This window comes from Myotis myotis, unplaced genomic scaffold (genome assembly GCF_014108235.1).
Source record: "Myotis myotis isolate mMyoMyo1 unplaced genomic scaffold, mMyoMyo1.p scaffold_m19_p_2, whole genome shotgun sequence".
Taxonomy (NCBI): Eukaryota; Metazoa; Chordata; class Mammalia; order Chiroptera; family Vespertilionidae; genus Myotis; species Myotis myotis.
Window position 1 is genome coordinate 210,826,966 of NW_023416324.1, and position 14,823 is coordinate 210,841,788.

At 46.7% G+C, this 14,823-nt stretch overlaps 1 long non-coding RNA gene across 3 annotated transcripts; it reads left to right on the top strand.

The window, feature by feature from the left end:
- The first annotated feature begins 5,769 nt into the window (after nucleotides 1-5,769).
- On the top strand, nucleotides 5,770-13,474 carry LOC118677637. Of its 3 annotated transcripts, none has more exons than XR_004974440.1 (4): nucleotides 5,770-6,239; nucleotides 9,565-10,040; nucleotides 11,232-11,360; nucleotides 13,331-13,474. It is a non-coding gene; the product is annotated as an uncharacterized LOC118677637 (long non-coding RNA). The 3 variants fall into 3 exon arrangements; XR_004974441.1 differs by lacking the exon at nucleotides 5,770-6,239 and adding an exon at nucleotides 6,275-6,730 and having other exon boundaries at nucleotides 9,565-9,696; XR_004974442.1 differs by lacking the exon at nucleotides 5,770-6,239 and adding an exon at nucleotides 6,275-6,730 and having other exon boundaries at nucleotides 9,565-9,657.
- The last annotated feature ends 1,349 nt before the right edge of the window (nucleotides 13,475-14,823 follow it).

Below are 14,823 nucleotides of genomic sequence, written 5' to 3' on the forward strand. Positions count from 1 at the left end.
CAGTGTGGGGATGCCAGCCGGGTCTGGGTCTCACACTATTTTGAGGCGCACGTGGGTGGGCAGGGACTTAACTCCAGGTCCCATGGTGCACCCCAGACTCTGACAGGAGGAAGATTTTCATATACATTTTACTAATTTTCTTTCATCTCTGACACTTCTATTAGAGAGAAAGGGCAAATAGCAATATTAAAATATTTCCTCTAATCCCCTTTTAATGTGCACAAATTTCGTGCACAAGGCCACTAGTTTGATATATTTGGAGAATAGTTGTTTTCCTGCTGCCGAAGACAGTTTGATTTCTCTGCAGCCTGGAACCTGTAGAACGTTTGGATTACTTGAAATGTTCTGTGAGGTCTCAGAGGCTTTCCCAGGGGTTAAAAAAGGTCAACAAATAAGGTGCAGGTAGCATTTCTTGCAAAGCTTAGATTAGCAAACAGACACAAAAAAGATGAGGAGCCAGACAGGGGAAAACTTCATCCAGGCATTTTTGGGGGGCTGCTGGTCTGGAACAATCCCTCATCCGTCAAATATTAAATTATATATCCTGCTCTGGCTGGTGTGATTCAGTGGTTAGAGCGTCAACCTGCACATCACACATCAATGTTTCTCTCTCTTTTTCTCCCCCCTCCCTCCCTCCCTTCCATTCTCTCTAAAAATCAATGGAGAGAATATCCTTGGAGCAGGATTAACAATTATATATTGCGATCGGAGGGATGGTCATCGTAAAGTTATGCACCACCTGACATGTCATCCAGTCCTCTAAGGATTTGAACTCGGAAATGTCCTACACACTTGAGTCATATGTTTGATATATAGGGTAGCAGTTCATTTGGCCAGTGAAGGGTTCATTCTTTTAACAGTCAGCAAATTCCGAGCACCTTCTTGTTTGCACCAGGCCTGCCGGTCCTGCTTACGGTCGACCTTTCAGAGCATCCCTGGGCAGTGGCGGTGGCAGGTGCTGTCCGTCACTCTCGGTTCATCCATACCCTGTGTTTCTTGGTGAAGTCAGATTACCACGTGGCGCTTGGCTCCACTAACAGCCCTGGGACAGACTCGCCTGCAAACAGTCCTTTCACTGCATAAAGAACAGATGCCGGGACCAGCCATCATGGCTCAATGGTTGAGCGTCAACCTATGAACCAGGAGGTCACGGTTTGATTTCTGATCAGGCCACATGCCTGGGTGGCAGGCTCGATCGCCACTGTGGGGCATGCAGGAGGAGATGATCAATGATTCTCTCTCATCATTGATGTTTCTATCTCTCCCTCTCCCTCTCTGAAATCAATAAAAAAAAGATTTAAAAAAACCAAACACAACAACAAACAGATGCTGGCAGAAAGGGGGAGATGGCTGGACCACTGGCTGCCTCCTCCTCAGTTTTTTGGTTTTTTTAAAAAATATATTTTATTGATTTTTTACAGAGAGGAAGGGAGAGGGATAGAGAGTTAGAAACATCAATGAGAGAGAAACACTGATCAGCTGCCTCTTGCACACCCCCCACTGGGGATGTGCCCGCAACCAAGGTACATGCCCTTGACCGGAATCGAACCTGGGACCCTTGAGTCCGCAGGCTGATGCTCTATCCACTGAGCCAAACCAGTCAGGGTTCCTCCTCAGTTTTTATGTCTTGCTTGAGTGCATCAGCATCAAGGGGTCCTTGCTTTCAGTGGCAGGGCCAGATGATCATACTTGGGTGGTGATGCAGTCAGCGCAGTTACCAGACATGGCCCTGAGCTGCCTGGACAGAGCTGGCTGGACCTGCCCTCCCACCTGCACCCTGCTCCCCACAGAGCTGAGGCTCCCCCTCCTGGGCCCCACCATCCCAGGTGCAGGCGCCGGCACTCCCAGAGACACCTGAAGCGTGGCACTCCACACCCACGCCGCCTCGGAGCCGCACAGCCCACTCTCTCCCCATTGACGGGTCTGCTTCCCACCGTTGCTCCAGAAAAAAGGGTGAGACCCCCAGGGGCAGGTGCCCCTCCAATGGGGCCTGGACCCGCCTGTGCCTTCACAGAGAGCCTGGCCCAGCACACTTCCCCAGGGAGAGGGAGGATGGAGGACCTGGGATTTCTGGACTCGGCCTGTTCCACGCAGGGGGACCCAGATCCTCAGGAATGCCAGTGGGTCGTCCCCTTACGTGACAGCTGGAGCGTGGCCTGAGCCAGAGTTTCACCCACAAAGGTAGGGCCTCTGGGAGGTGGTCAGGCTGGGAGGCGGCCCTCAGGAATGGATCATTGTTCTCTGAAAGAGACCCCAGCCCTCCCACCATGAGGGGACAGCGGGAAGGCACGTCTGTGAACCAGGAGTGGGCCCTCACCAGACACCAAATCTGCAGGCACCTTGATCTTGGACTTCCAGCTTCCAGAGCCGTGAGAGGCACATTTCTGGGGTTTTTATATGCTGCCCAGTCGGTGGTATTCTGTTACAGCAACCGAGGGACAGTGTGTGTGTGTGCGTGTGTGTGTGCGTGCGTGCGTGTGTGTGTGTGTGTGTGTGTGTGTGTGTGTGAAATGCTGTACAAGTTCATCACTTGTGGTTTGTGTATCATCACCGTCAGTATACTAAGTATGTTGTTGTTTTTAAGATTGGCTTTTTAAAAAATACATGTTTTCTTTGATTTCAGAGAGGAAGGGAGAGGGAGAGAGAGAGAGAGAAACATCAGTGATGAGAGGAAATAATTGACCGGCTGCCTCCTGCACGCCCCCTCCTGGGGATGGAGACGACTGGCTGTTTTTCACTGCATCACACCCTTGAGAGCTCCCCGAGAGGTTTGTTCCCTTCTGTTGCTGAGTCTGTTGTGTGGATGTACAGTTCGTTCAGCCCGTCCCCCACTGAAGGCCTTTCTGAGTTGTTTCCAGTTTGGGGCTCTGAAGATGAAAGGTGCTGTGAACACTGGTGTGCTCATAGTTGTGTGTGCACACGTTTGCATTTCTGTCGGATGACGCCCAGGAGTGCGATGGCCAGACTGTAAGGTGGGCGCGTAGACTTACCGGGGGAACGGTGTGGGACTGCCTGTGAGCCGGCGCCAGGTCGTTTCACGTGTGGCTGTGTTAGCCGGGGAACCAGTGTTCTAGGTGCAGAGGCGGTAAGAACCATGTGTGCTGTATCCTAACAGCAACACCTAAAATCTGAGACCGTGGTTTTGGGAAATGAGAAGAAGAGTTTGCCCAGCCCAGAAGCCTTGTGGAAAGGAGGGACTCCACCCTTTTACTTGAGCCTGTGGGAAGGTGTGTCCCCTAAGTGCTAGGGAAAACATACTCTCTTGACTGCCAAAGCTTTGAAACATTAAAAAACACCAGAATTTATTATATCCAGTTGGAATTATCACGTGAAATTTCTGTGTCTTCACAGACTTTCGGAAACCCGGACTTCCATGTGGATCGCCCCCACACATCCTCGTCTTTGCTACACAGCTCTCCAGGGCCTCCCTGTGCCGGCCTGTGAGAGCCTCCTGATGGAGGCAATAAAAGAACAGCGGGCCCGGCCGGTGTGGCTCAGGGGTTGGACATTGGCCCATGTACCAGGCGGTTGCCAGTTCGATTCCCAGTCAGGCACATGCCTGGGTTTCAGGCTCGATCCCCAGTGGGGAAGTGGGCGGGAGGTGGCCATTCCGTGATGTTTCTCTCTCTCTCGGCGGTGTAGCTATCTCTCTCTCTTCCTCTCCCTGTCTCTCTCTAAAATCAATACAAACATTTTTTAAAAAGAGCGGTGGAAATTTCCCAAAAATACCATAGTGGAAAAAATTACCCGTGTCTCATGTTCTTAGAATCATGGTGTCCCTAGCAAAGATCTTGTTTTGTACTTGTTTGTCTTTCTGGTCGGTTGGACAGTGATTTTTCCAGTTCCTTAGAAGGTGAGAGCTGAACTGTGTGTGGCTAGATTTTCAGCTCTTAGACACATCTTAAAAGCAGCAGTAAAAATATGTAACTGAAACAAATCGTACTTCAATGAACAGCACGCCAGGTTAGAATCAGAACAATAGCTCTGGCAGGGCCTGTACCTGCATTAGCTCCCAGATGGCGTCACTCATTGTGGGATGAGGGGGTTCCCAACACCCCTAGCGCGATAGGACCATCACAAAGCTTGGTCTTCATGAATCAGCCATGTCCTGTGTGTGGAGTTGGGTCTCTTTTCTTGTGTTGAAAACAGTGTGAGAACTTTTAGAGAAATTGTGGACTTCGACTTTTTTTTTTTTTTAACTAGAGGCCTATACTTTTTCCTTTTTCACTTAAAAGGCAACAACAAAAACAGTAAATGACTTTACGGGGCTCCTAACTGACTGTGTCATCTGTGGCTCCATAGGGAGCTCTGGCTATAATTACCCCCCACCCCACACCTGCCTTCAAGTGGGGTCGGAGCCGGGATGATTTAACCCATTATTCACCAGCCACAGTCAGACTTCTGACTCTGCGGGGCTGCGGCACCTCGAGGCCGCAGGGCAAATGGCTGGGAGAACGTCCACTTGGGCTCCGGTGACTCAGCTGAGTGAGGCGCCCTTTTCTTCAGCTTGGGACCAACTCCAGCTTCGTAGCCTTCGGCTGTGCCTTTACTCCAAACCAAGAACAGAAACGTCGCGTGCCTTCCCCAGACCTGATTGATTTTGTTACCAGTGCGGCGAGTGGAAGAGATTTTCCAACATCACATGGTCATCGAAGGGTCCCCGTCCAGGAACACCGTCACGTAAGATGATGCAGGATATGCCTTCCTGTTCTGCGCGTGCTAAAAAATAAATAAATAAAAAGACGAAGAAGAGCTGATGATGGCCTCCTGTCTAACCACCTTTCACTTTGTAAACCCACGCGCTAAGTCCTGGGCCAGCCCTGGTCCTTCAGCACCTCTCCAGACGCTTCCTCCTCGGTGTCAACCTTCGAGGGCTCCACAAATGGGCTGCAAACCCCGAGGTACGGTATCACTGTGCACATTCCAGCGAAGGCTCCGTGTGCGACTGAAGTCCCGTGACTTAGAAACTCCAAAATCACCTCACCTCGCATTGTGACTGGGGTACGTAGAGATTTTCTAGAATGTGTTGACTGGGATGACGGCCTTTTAAAACTCCTTGCTTTCCCGGGATGGATGAAACGACGATGTGTCTAAATCCCTTTCCTGTGACCTGAGGAAGGAACGCGTGTGTCTAGTCATGGGGCGGCCTGTGTCTGTCACAGGAACAAAGGGTGGCTCCTGGGACAATGCACGATGGCCCCCCCCCCAAAGGTCCTGCACAAAGGACATTGCCCGAAACAGAGCCCTTGCACGCTTCTGAGCCGCGAGCACAGCGAGGGGGAGGCGCCTGCTGCTCCCTGCGGGCTCTGTCCTTAATGCACATCAACACCATGCCTGTCTGTGTGCGGCCCACTCCATCTCTTGTTCTTGTGCAAAAACAGGGCAACTCTGTGGTTTCATTTTCTATCTCAGCATATAATAAACTTTGAACTTAATTTCTTTAATGATCACTTTTTCAGAGGAATGTAAAATGTTAACCTATCCGGCATCCAAAAACATCAAGTCTGAGTGATTCTACAACTTTAAGTACTGAGCTGATCTTGGACCTGTCACATGCTGCACATTTTACTTAGTCTTTTAAGGTTCTTTTATTTTTATTATTGTTATTTTTTGTTAATCCTCACCTGAGGACATTTTTTCCATTGCTTTTCAGAGAGAGGGTAGAAGGGAAGGAGGAAAGGGGAGAGAGAGAGAGAGAGAGAGAGAGAGAGAGGAGAAACATTGATGTGAGACATATTGATTGGTTGCCTCCCACATGGGCCCATCAGGGGCGGGTTGTGAACCCACAACCCAGGTATGTGCCTTTGACCAGGAATCAAACCCTTTGGTGCACCAGCAGACGCTCTAACCATTGAGCAGCACCAGCCAGGGCTTTTCTGGTTCTTTAGAAGAGCGTGTGCCAGCAGTGACCCATCCTGTCATTACAGTCCCATCATCACCAGACGGTAAGTGACACCTTCGGGATCCCACAATCTTCCATGTGTGCTTTCCATTTCTCTTCCTGTTGGGCTGCTGTGAATACAGGGCTCCAGGAGACAGACTGTAAATACTGCTACGTTAATCATCCAGTCTTCCACCTTGGGGCGGCCTTGCAAATAGCAACATCGCCTCTATCCCACGGCCCAGCTGAAGGAGCCTTTTATAATCTGCAAGGACGCGCCCTCAGGGTCGGGCTAGGGACACACCCTCAGGACAAGGTTGCGGCTTGCCCTTCTTGCCCAGGAATGCTTTCCAAAAATGTAAGTTTTTGATCTTGTGAAACAATAGGTTCCAGAAGGCAGTAAGTCGATTACTTTTTTTTTTTTTTCTTGTAACGAATGAAATATTCTTGCATTATCGTTTTTTCTGTGGTCGGATTCAATTAGGACATTAAAAGCCTGAAGTTTTGAAGGTTTTTGAATCATAGTCAATGCTATAAACCGGTCCTTCCATTGGAGTCTGAAGTTAGGTGATGACTCTGTGCATGGATATTGGGCGTACGACTGTTCCAGACAGGTTGGCAGGTAGTTACTCAATCTTTGCAGTTTAGTCTTTAATAACTTCTATTAGAGTGGAACTGAATTGACAAGCCTGTGACACCAACATCGTCGTGTCCTTATGCAATGAAGTCTCATACTGAGGACTTTACCGCTGGCGTCAAGCGGGCTCGGAGCCCGGGCCGATGCCCTCGCCTGCTGCGTGCATAGCTCGCTGTCCTCCCAGCTGCCACGGTGACAACACGTTCTGCAAGGTGCTAGAAGGGCTTTTCCAAATTATTCTATTTTGATGTACAAAGCAAAGAGTTGAGCGCAGATGGGAGGAATTTAATAATTATTCTATTCTATTCTTTTAAGGTTTAGAATGTGCATTACTTATTGTAGAATAGGGGAAATGGAAGTTCAGAAATTGAAGGTTTTAGAAAGGTTTAGAATTTTTTAAAGAGAATGGCGTATTTTTTTATGGTTATTGTTTTGCATTTGTTTAAAGGAATAGATTTTTTTTTCTTTAGCAATCTAATGTGTGTACTTTTGGATAACCTCCCAATGAATAGCTTCATCCTAGATTAAAAATTCCTTGGCACCTTTATGCTATGGAAGTTCTTTTTCTATATATAGGGATGAGGAAAGGCATTTACCAAAAAATCTAAGGTGCCTTTATAGGCATTTGTCTTTCATATCTTATAGCTTTGGGTGATTAGGGTCACAAACTTCTTTTGTATTGACAAATTTGGGCAGTCCCAGATTATGTAAGGAATCAGGGTGGCATTGGGCTCTCAGGGTACAGTAGCAAGAAAGGAATTTAGCACTATTCTGAAGCATCAACTTAGAAACCTTCCTCATTTTACACTGATGTGGGAGCTTGTGGCCCTTTCTCATCCTATATAATAAAGAGGTAATATGCACATTAACCCTCACGCCCTCACAAGATGGCTGCCTGCGACCAGGCCAGCAGGGTGGTTAGTGAGAGACGACCAAACGACTGGACAAGCAGGCTGCTGGGGCAACCAGGCTGGCGAGGGGCGTTGGGGGGGGGGGGAGGCTATGAGGGGCGACCAGGCCAGCAGGGGTGGGGGGCAATTGGGGCAACCAGGCTGGCAGGGGGGGCAGTTGGGGGCAACCAGGCCGGCAGAGGGGGGCAGTTGGGGTTGACCAGGCTGGCAGGGGTGATAGTTAGGGGCGATCAGGCCAGCATGTGGAGGCAGTGAGGGGCAATCAGGCCAGTGGGGGGGGGCAGTTAGGGGTGACCAAGCAGGCAGGCAGGTGAGCGATTAGGAGCCAACTGTCCAGGATTGTGAGAGGGATCCCAGATTAGAGAGGGTGCAGGCTGGGCTGAGGGCCGCCCCCCATGCATGAATTTCGTGCACCAGGCCTCTAGTAAACTATAAGCTGCTTGGTTCCAAATATCTCTATTGCATCAGAAAGAATCAGAATGTCCTTGATTTCTTCATTTCTAAATGGGAAGAATGCAGGTGTGGCACATTTTAAGATCAGGCAGGACATGGCTTGACTCTCATGACCTATAATAAAATCTACCCAATTCTGCTTTCCAAGTGGGGGCCTGTGCATAGGAAGCTTCTTCCATAGAAAACATCAGTAATTAAGAAAATATTTTCTAGCCGAAACCGGTTTGGCTCAGTGTATAGAGCGTCGGCCTGCGGACTGAAAGGTCCCAGGTTCGATTCCGGTCAAGGGCATGTACCTTGGTTGAGGGCACATCCCCAGAAGGGAGTGTGCAGGAAGCAACTGATCGATGTTTCTAACTCTCTATCTATCTCTCTCCCTTCCTATCTGTAAAAAATCAATAAAATATATTTTTTTTAAAAAAGAAAATATTTTCTTCTATGCAGCCCTGTCTCATATGCATAATCTCACACATTCTCTCTCCCCTCCCCGCCCCCCCCCCCCACACACAATCTCACACACACCTCAACTTCAAGATTTTCAGTTAGCAATTTCAGAATAGTTTTTTATCTTTAATATTCATTTAATTTGTCTTTGCAAATAAATGTTTAACATTAGTATGTAGATACTTGCTGATTATTATTGCGATTTTGTATTTAAATTGCAGGGTTTATTAATTTATTTATTTACTTTCTTAATTGCAGTTTTTATGGCAATTTTATTTTATTTAAATTCCTCCCATCTGTGCTCAACTCTTTGCTTTGTACATGGGCTTCATTGTTATTTACTTTTATCTCTTACAGATTTCCAGGGAATATATGAATTCTATTAAGAATCTTTCATTAAACCATACTTACCTATGAGTTTATGTTTAATTGTAGAGCATGTACTATCAGTATTGCAGCAAACACTTTGCCAGCAAGCGTTTGCTTTGGAGCCGGGCCAGAAAGCATGCCAAGTCAGTTCCTTGTACTTTTCCTATAAGCACAGATCACGTAGGGAGATTTTAGACTTAAAAATATGTCATTTCATAACTATGTCGTAGTCTACTCTGAAAAGGGCAAGAATAAGTCAAAATTTATGATTTGGTTAATTAAAGTCTACGTAGCCAAGGAAAGAAAAACAGATGAATCCCTAGAAAAGTTGAAGAATTCATCTTTTTTAAAAAAAATTAACTCTTAATATTCTGAATTTCCTTGTAATGAGGTGTTTTGTTTTCATTTGTTGGCACATGGCCTGTGATTTGATGCTAGACAGTGTAGCATAGAAAAATGGAAGGTTTTCATAACAATCACAATTTCTCTCTCTTCCTGCCTCTGACCTTGTGCCCAGCCACGGTGTGGGGGGCACTCCATTCTCCCATACATTTGAGTTGCCGGGGAGAGCTCCTGCCGGCTGGGACTGCCCATCCTGGCAGGCTGTGCCTCATCAGTGCTGGGTAGGGCGTAGGAAGCCAGCTCAGCAGGGCCAGGGCCACGCACTCAGCCCTGACCACTGTCCTGGAAGCCCGGGCCCATTTGGGCTGGAGGCTCAAATATTTCACACTTTTAATAAGTAATACTACTACAAATGTTACAGTGTCTGCTTGCAGAGGCTTTTGATTTGTTTTGCAAATCAAATAGTTAAAATCCTGAGTAAAAACAACAATATATTGTTTTAATGTTTCCACTGATTTATTTGTTAGCCACACGAGGTGCCCAGTGTTTCCCGGGTCCGTGTAAATGTCTCCCCTCTGAGGTGCACGGCCTTCCCTCCGTCATGGCTTCTGTGATAACCGGTAAGAGACACAGATGAGAAGACGACAGAGATCCTGGAGGTGAGCTTTAGCCAGGGAACATTGGTAGAAACCCTGGAAAACATGCGTGCGTCAGGTGTTGAGTACTTAACTACAACATGAGTCTTTTACTGACATGAAGAAAGGCACATGGGTAGTTTTATGTGATAGATCCAAAAGAGCCTCCGGCAGGCGTACAGAACCCCCTGGCCCACAGGCAGGCGTGTCTCCTTGAACTCTGCGCCTGGAGCAGCAGGGCTGGGGGACTGCACCCACGTGCCCGGCCCCTCAGGGACTGCCCTGTCAATATTTACCCAGGTCGTTGCTCTCGCTCCTTCTCACGCACGCACCGCTGCCTGTTCTGCACGCTGTGGAGCTGTACGCAGGTACCAGCTAGTTGCAGAAAAATTATTTCCACTGAAGCTGCAAGTCTTTACGTAGAAGCATAGAGCAGACTGGGGAATCTCAGAGGGAAGGCGGGGGAGGGTGGGTGGGTGGGAAGAGATCAACCAAAGACCGTGTATGCATATATGCATAACCCATGGGCACAGACAAGGGGGTGGTAAAGGCCTGGGGTGGGGGATGGGGGTCAGGGACGGAAGGGGGTGGGCTAGAAGGGGTCTATGGGGGCAATAAGGGGACATATGTAATACTTTCAACCATAAAGATTTCATTTTTTAAAAAGTGAAAGTCTTTAAAAATTGATCTAAAGATGTGGAGAAAGGGAAGCTTTTTAAAAAGTCAGTCAATGTTTAATTCATTTAAATGTTAATGTTAGTTTACTCAATTTAAATGTTAATTTTAAGTTATTAGTTTATAACAATTTATCAATATTGGTTTGTAAATTATAACAAAATACCACACTAATAATGTTAATAATAGGGAAAACTGTGGCGGGGCTGAAGGGCCTGGGAGAGGAGGGGGTCTATGGAAGTTCTGTCCCTTCTGTGTAATTTTTCTGTAAGCCTAAAACAGCTCTAAAAAATGAAGTCTTTAATTTTGTTAAAAACAATTATATGTATATGTATATATTATTTATATGTAATATGTATATATGTATATGAATATATATAAAATATATACTATACATAATTAAATATGTATATATTTATATAAAATAATTGTCTTTACACAAAGTTAATATATGTAGGTGTATTTGTGTATGTATATATGTGTATTAATATGTATGTATATATTTATGTATGTGTGTATTTGTATATATGTATATGTGTGTGCTCACTGTGTATTTGTATATGTGTGTATATGTGTATGTATGCATGTGTGCATAGTGTATATTCATGTATACATGTATGTATGTATGCATGTGTATATATGTATACATAGGTGTTCGTGTGTGTCTATGTAGAGATATACAGCAAGCACTGGGGGGAGATTGAAATGGTTGGGCTTCCTTAGAGAGCTGTTTGTCAGTATCTTGTGAAGTTAACATACCTCTTCCCCACAGTTTAGCCCTTCTGCTCCTAGAGTGCCTTACGGCAGATGCACCCACGGGGTGAGGGATGAGGGTGTGAGAGATGGGGTGCATTGCTGCCTTCCCTCCGTTTTCTTTCTTACAGTTTCCACTTTCATCGCCATGATACACGTGCGGTGTGAACGCAGGGCGTGGGGCACAGCTGGTGGCCTGCCCTGGGGGCATTGGTGCAGCTGAGTGGGGGGCCTCTGCTTCGTGCACATGCGCACATAAGGTAAAGCAAAGCGCGTTAGCCTAGGAGGGGGCGATCTGAGGATCACGTTTCATAGAAATGAATTCATTTTTTCCTTATTCTACCGCCATACCTTTGATGTTTTCCTGCTTCCCACTAGATCGGTCTTATATTTGAGCCATATTCTTTAATAATAAATATTGACTTTGCCTTCAACACATGAAAAACGAGTGTTTAAATAATGGATCGTTTGTTTAAGCTTTAAATTACAGATGCAATGAGTAGTCACAAAGCGGAGATGTGTTTGAAAATAATGTAAAGATTACATTAATTAAAGCCGCTTTCATCTGAGTTCCTCCAGCTCAGGAACCGTGTGTGCTCCGTAAGCAAGCACAGGGGAGGTCACCTGGCCCACCTGCTGGGATGCGGCAGGTGACTTCCCGCACGCACCTTCCAGAACTCGGATGGGGAGTCAGACTGAAGCTCTTGCTATAACATGAAAACCCTGGCTTCTGCAGAACCTATTTTATTAGTTCCATGTGTAACTTCGACCCACTGCTCCATAACTTTAAAATGATATGTGACTATGGAAAAGTGAATATGTTTTACTGACCTTGGAAATTAATAGTAAAAAAATCCCAAGAAATCATGATAATCTCACTGTTGCTTATGGAGGGAAGTAACTGATCAGGTGGGGAGGCCATTGGCATTTTAAGAAACTGTAAGTAAACTTTGAACAATATATCTCACCTTTTGTTCTTAGAATGGCCTAGACCAGGGGTGGGCAACCCCTGGCACGCGTGCCAAACATGGCATGCCAGTAACTTTTGCTGGCACTCGAAACACTCTTTTATAATCTTCCATTTACAATTTTTTTCTTAATATCGACTTTTTTATTTTTCAGATAAATTCAGTGTAGGTGCATCTTAGATAAATAATTTTACATAACATGTATACATTAAAAAATAAATGTATTTTTCATCATCATATACTGTGTTTTTGTCGCTTGAATGAATTTTATTATTTCTTCAAGGTTCTTCACATATGTACACCTTAAGATATATCAAGTAGGTGTAACATGTTCTCAAAAAATTAAGGTTGGCACGCAGAAGAATTTTGAGTCAGAGATTTTGCTGGTTTTGGCATGCACTCACGAAAAGGTTGCCCACCCCTGGCCTAGGCTTTGGCTGCATTAAACAATACATGCCATTTTGCTAGAAATGGGGCTGCTGTGTTTACAGAAAATCAGTTGGCAGGAGGTACAGAGGAGGAAGAGAGAGCCGCCCCCCCCCCTCCGCCCGCCAATATGTACTTAGATGACGATGCAGAGTAGCCCATTTACAGCGTGTCTGCGTTATGCATTTTTATTAATTTTTGCTGGCTATTCTGTGCCAATAGTTCCCTTTCAAGTTCAGAGCTCCTCACACCAAAGCTCTCCACTCCCCAGAACACAGGTAATGACAGGCCCTGAAAATCACACTTACACTGCAGTCCCAAATAATGGCACCCACAGCGTGGTCCCTGGAAAAGCTCTAAGGCAGTGGTTCTCAACCTTCTGGCCCTTTAAATACAGTTCCTCATGTTGTGACCCGACCATAAAATTATTTTCGTTGCTACTTCATAACTGTCATGTTGCTGCTGTTATGAATCATAATGTAAATATCTGATATGCAGGATGGTCTTAGGCGACCCCTGTGAAAGGGTCATTTGACCGCCCAAGGGGTCGCGACCCACAGGTTGAGAACCGCTGCTCTAAGGCATCCTTTCATTTTTGTAGTTCTTTTTGTCCTCAGTGTGTTTCCCACAAGGGGTGACTTTCAAATGCCCACTCTTTAAAGCCACTTGGAATAGCTCTGGTTGGCCAGGCCGTCCACTGGATACACATTTGGTTCTTTTGTCTTATTTTATTTCTGGTATTTAAGGATTGCTTTTTAAAAGTCAACTCGTTTTACAAGTAAGCAGAATATTTGCATGGTTCCAGTCTATACAACAAAGGTGTGTTTCTATTCCAGGTCCTTCTACTCTCCATCCCCACAGGTACCCTTCAAAATACTTATGGCTGCCCTAGCTGGTGTGGCTCAGTGGATAGAGCATTGGACTGCGGACTGGAAGGTCCCGGGTTTGATTCCAGTCAAGGGCACGTGCTCAAGTTATGGGCTCAATCCCCAGTAGGGGGCATGCAGGAGGCAGCTGATCAATGATACGCTCTCATCATTGATGCTTCTGTCTCTCTCTCCCTCTCCCTTCCTCTCCGAAATCAATAAAAATATATTTTTTAAAAAGAAAACAAACACTTGGGAAAAAAAGCCCCACCAAAATACTTATGGCTTAGCCTCTAAATGCTTACTTTTCAAATAGAAGCAGCCTAGATAGATAGACAGATGGATATAAATGTACAGATAGGTAGTATATAGATGAGAGACAGAAAGACAGACACAGAGAGCTGGCTGCCTTCCCAGCTCTCGCCTGTCTTGGGTAAACAATAATGTGCGCGTGAGCTCTCCTCCACCTTACTCTGCTCACAGGGGCCTCTGTGATCGCTGCAGAGATTGTGCTCTTGTTCATGGCTGCGTAGTATTCCTTCATGTTGGTGAATGGTGATAACTCGCTCAGTGCCCCACCAATGGGGATTGCTCCAATCTTCTGCTTTTACAAGTTTGTATAACATTTTAACAGAAATGGAGCTCCTTATGTACTTGCCTATAACTTGCTCTTTTGTGAATATAATTTGGTGTTATTATATTTGTCCATTTTGGTAGGAAAATACAACAGATGGGATTAATGGCAGATTAGATGTTTTCAGTGCCTCACTGAGAGCCCCAGAAAGTAGCCCGGACTGAAGGAAGAAGACAGAGCGGACACGCACGCAGGACACGTGCAGGCACTGCTCTGAGGACACAGGACCTTATCCCCACAGCTCTGTGAAGCAGAACTTCCTCCTTCAACAGAGGGGAAACTGAGGCAAGAGAGCCCAGGGATGCCCCGGGCAGCCCTGGCTGCTGCACCCTGCTGTCTGCTCCCAGCAGGCTGAGGCCCGGGGCTTTCACTGAGGCCTGGACTGAGAGACGCAGGAGGGCAGGGCCATCGGTGACGAGGGCTGTGCCTGGCACAGAGCAGGTGCGCCACAAATATCTATCAAGTGACCGCGTAGTGGGGGCTCGGCTGGCTCACATGTCGGGCCATCCTGATTCCCCAGTGGCCACGGCTGTAGTTTCCACACTCAGCCCACAGATGGCAGGTGGCCACCCCGTGGGGCCGCTCCCTTGAGAATCTGGCAAAGCCACCAGGGTGTGTGTGAGAAGTACCCAACGAGAATTCCTTTCCAAATAGACATCTTGGGAAGAAAAGTCTTGGCTGGCGATGTGAGATGTGGAGCAGTGATAAGAGGGACCCCGCTGGCAGAGCAACAGGCAGGCAAGATGCCCAGCCCTGAGATGGGGGTGGGGGCCCTGTGGGGGGATGGAGAGGGGAGGAAGGGGGGCCGGCCTTGTCTGGTGGGGTGGGA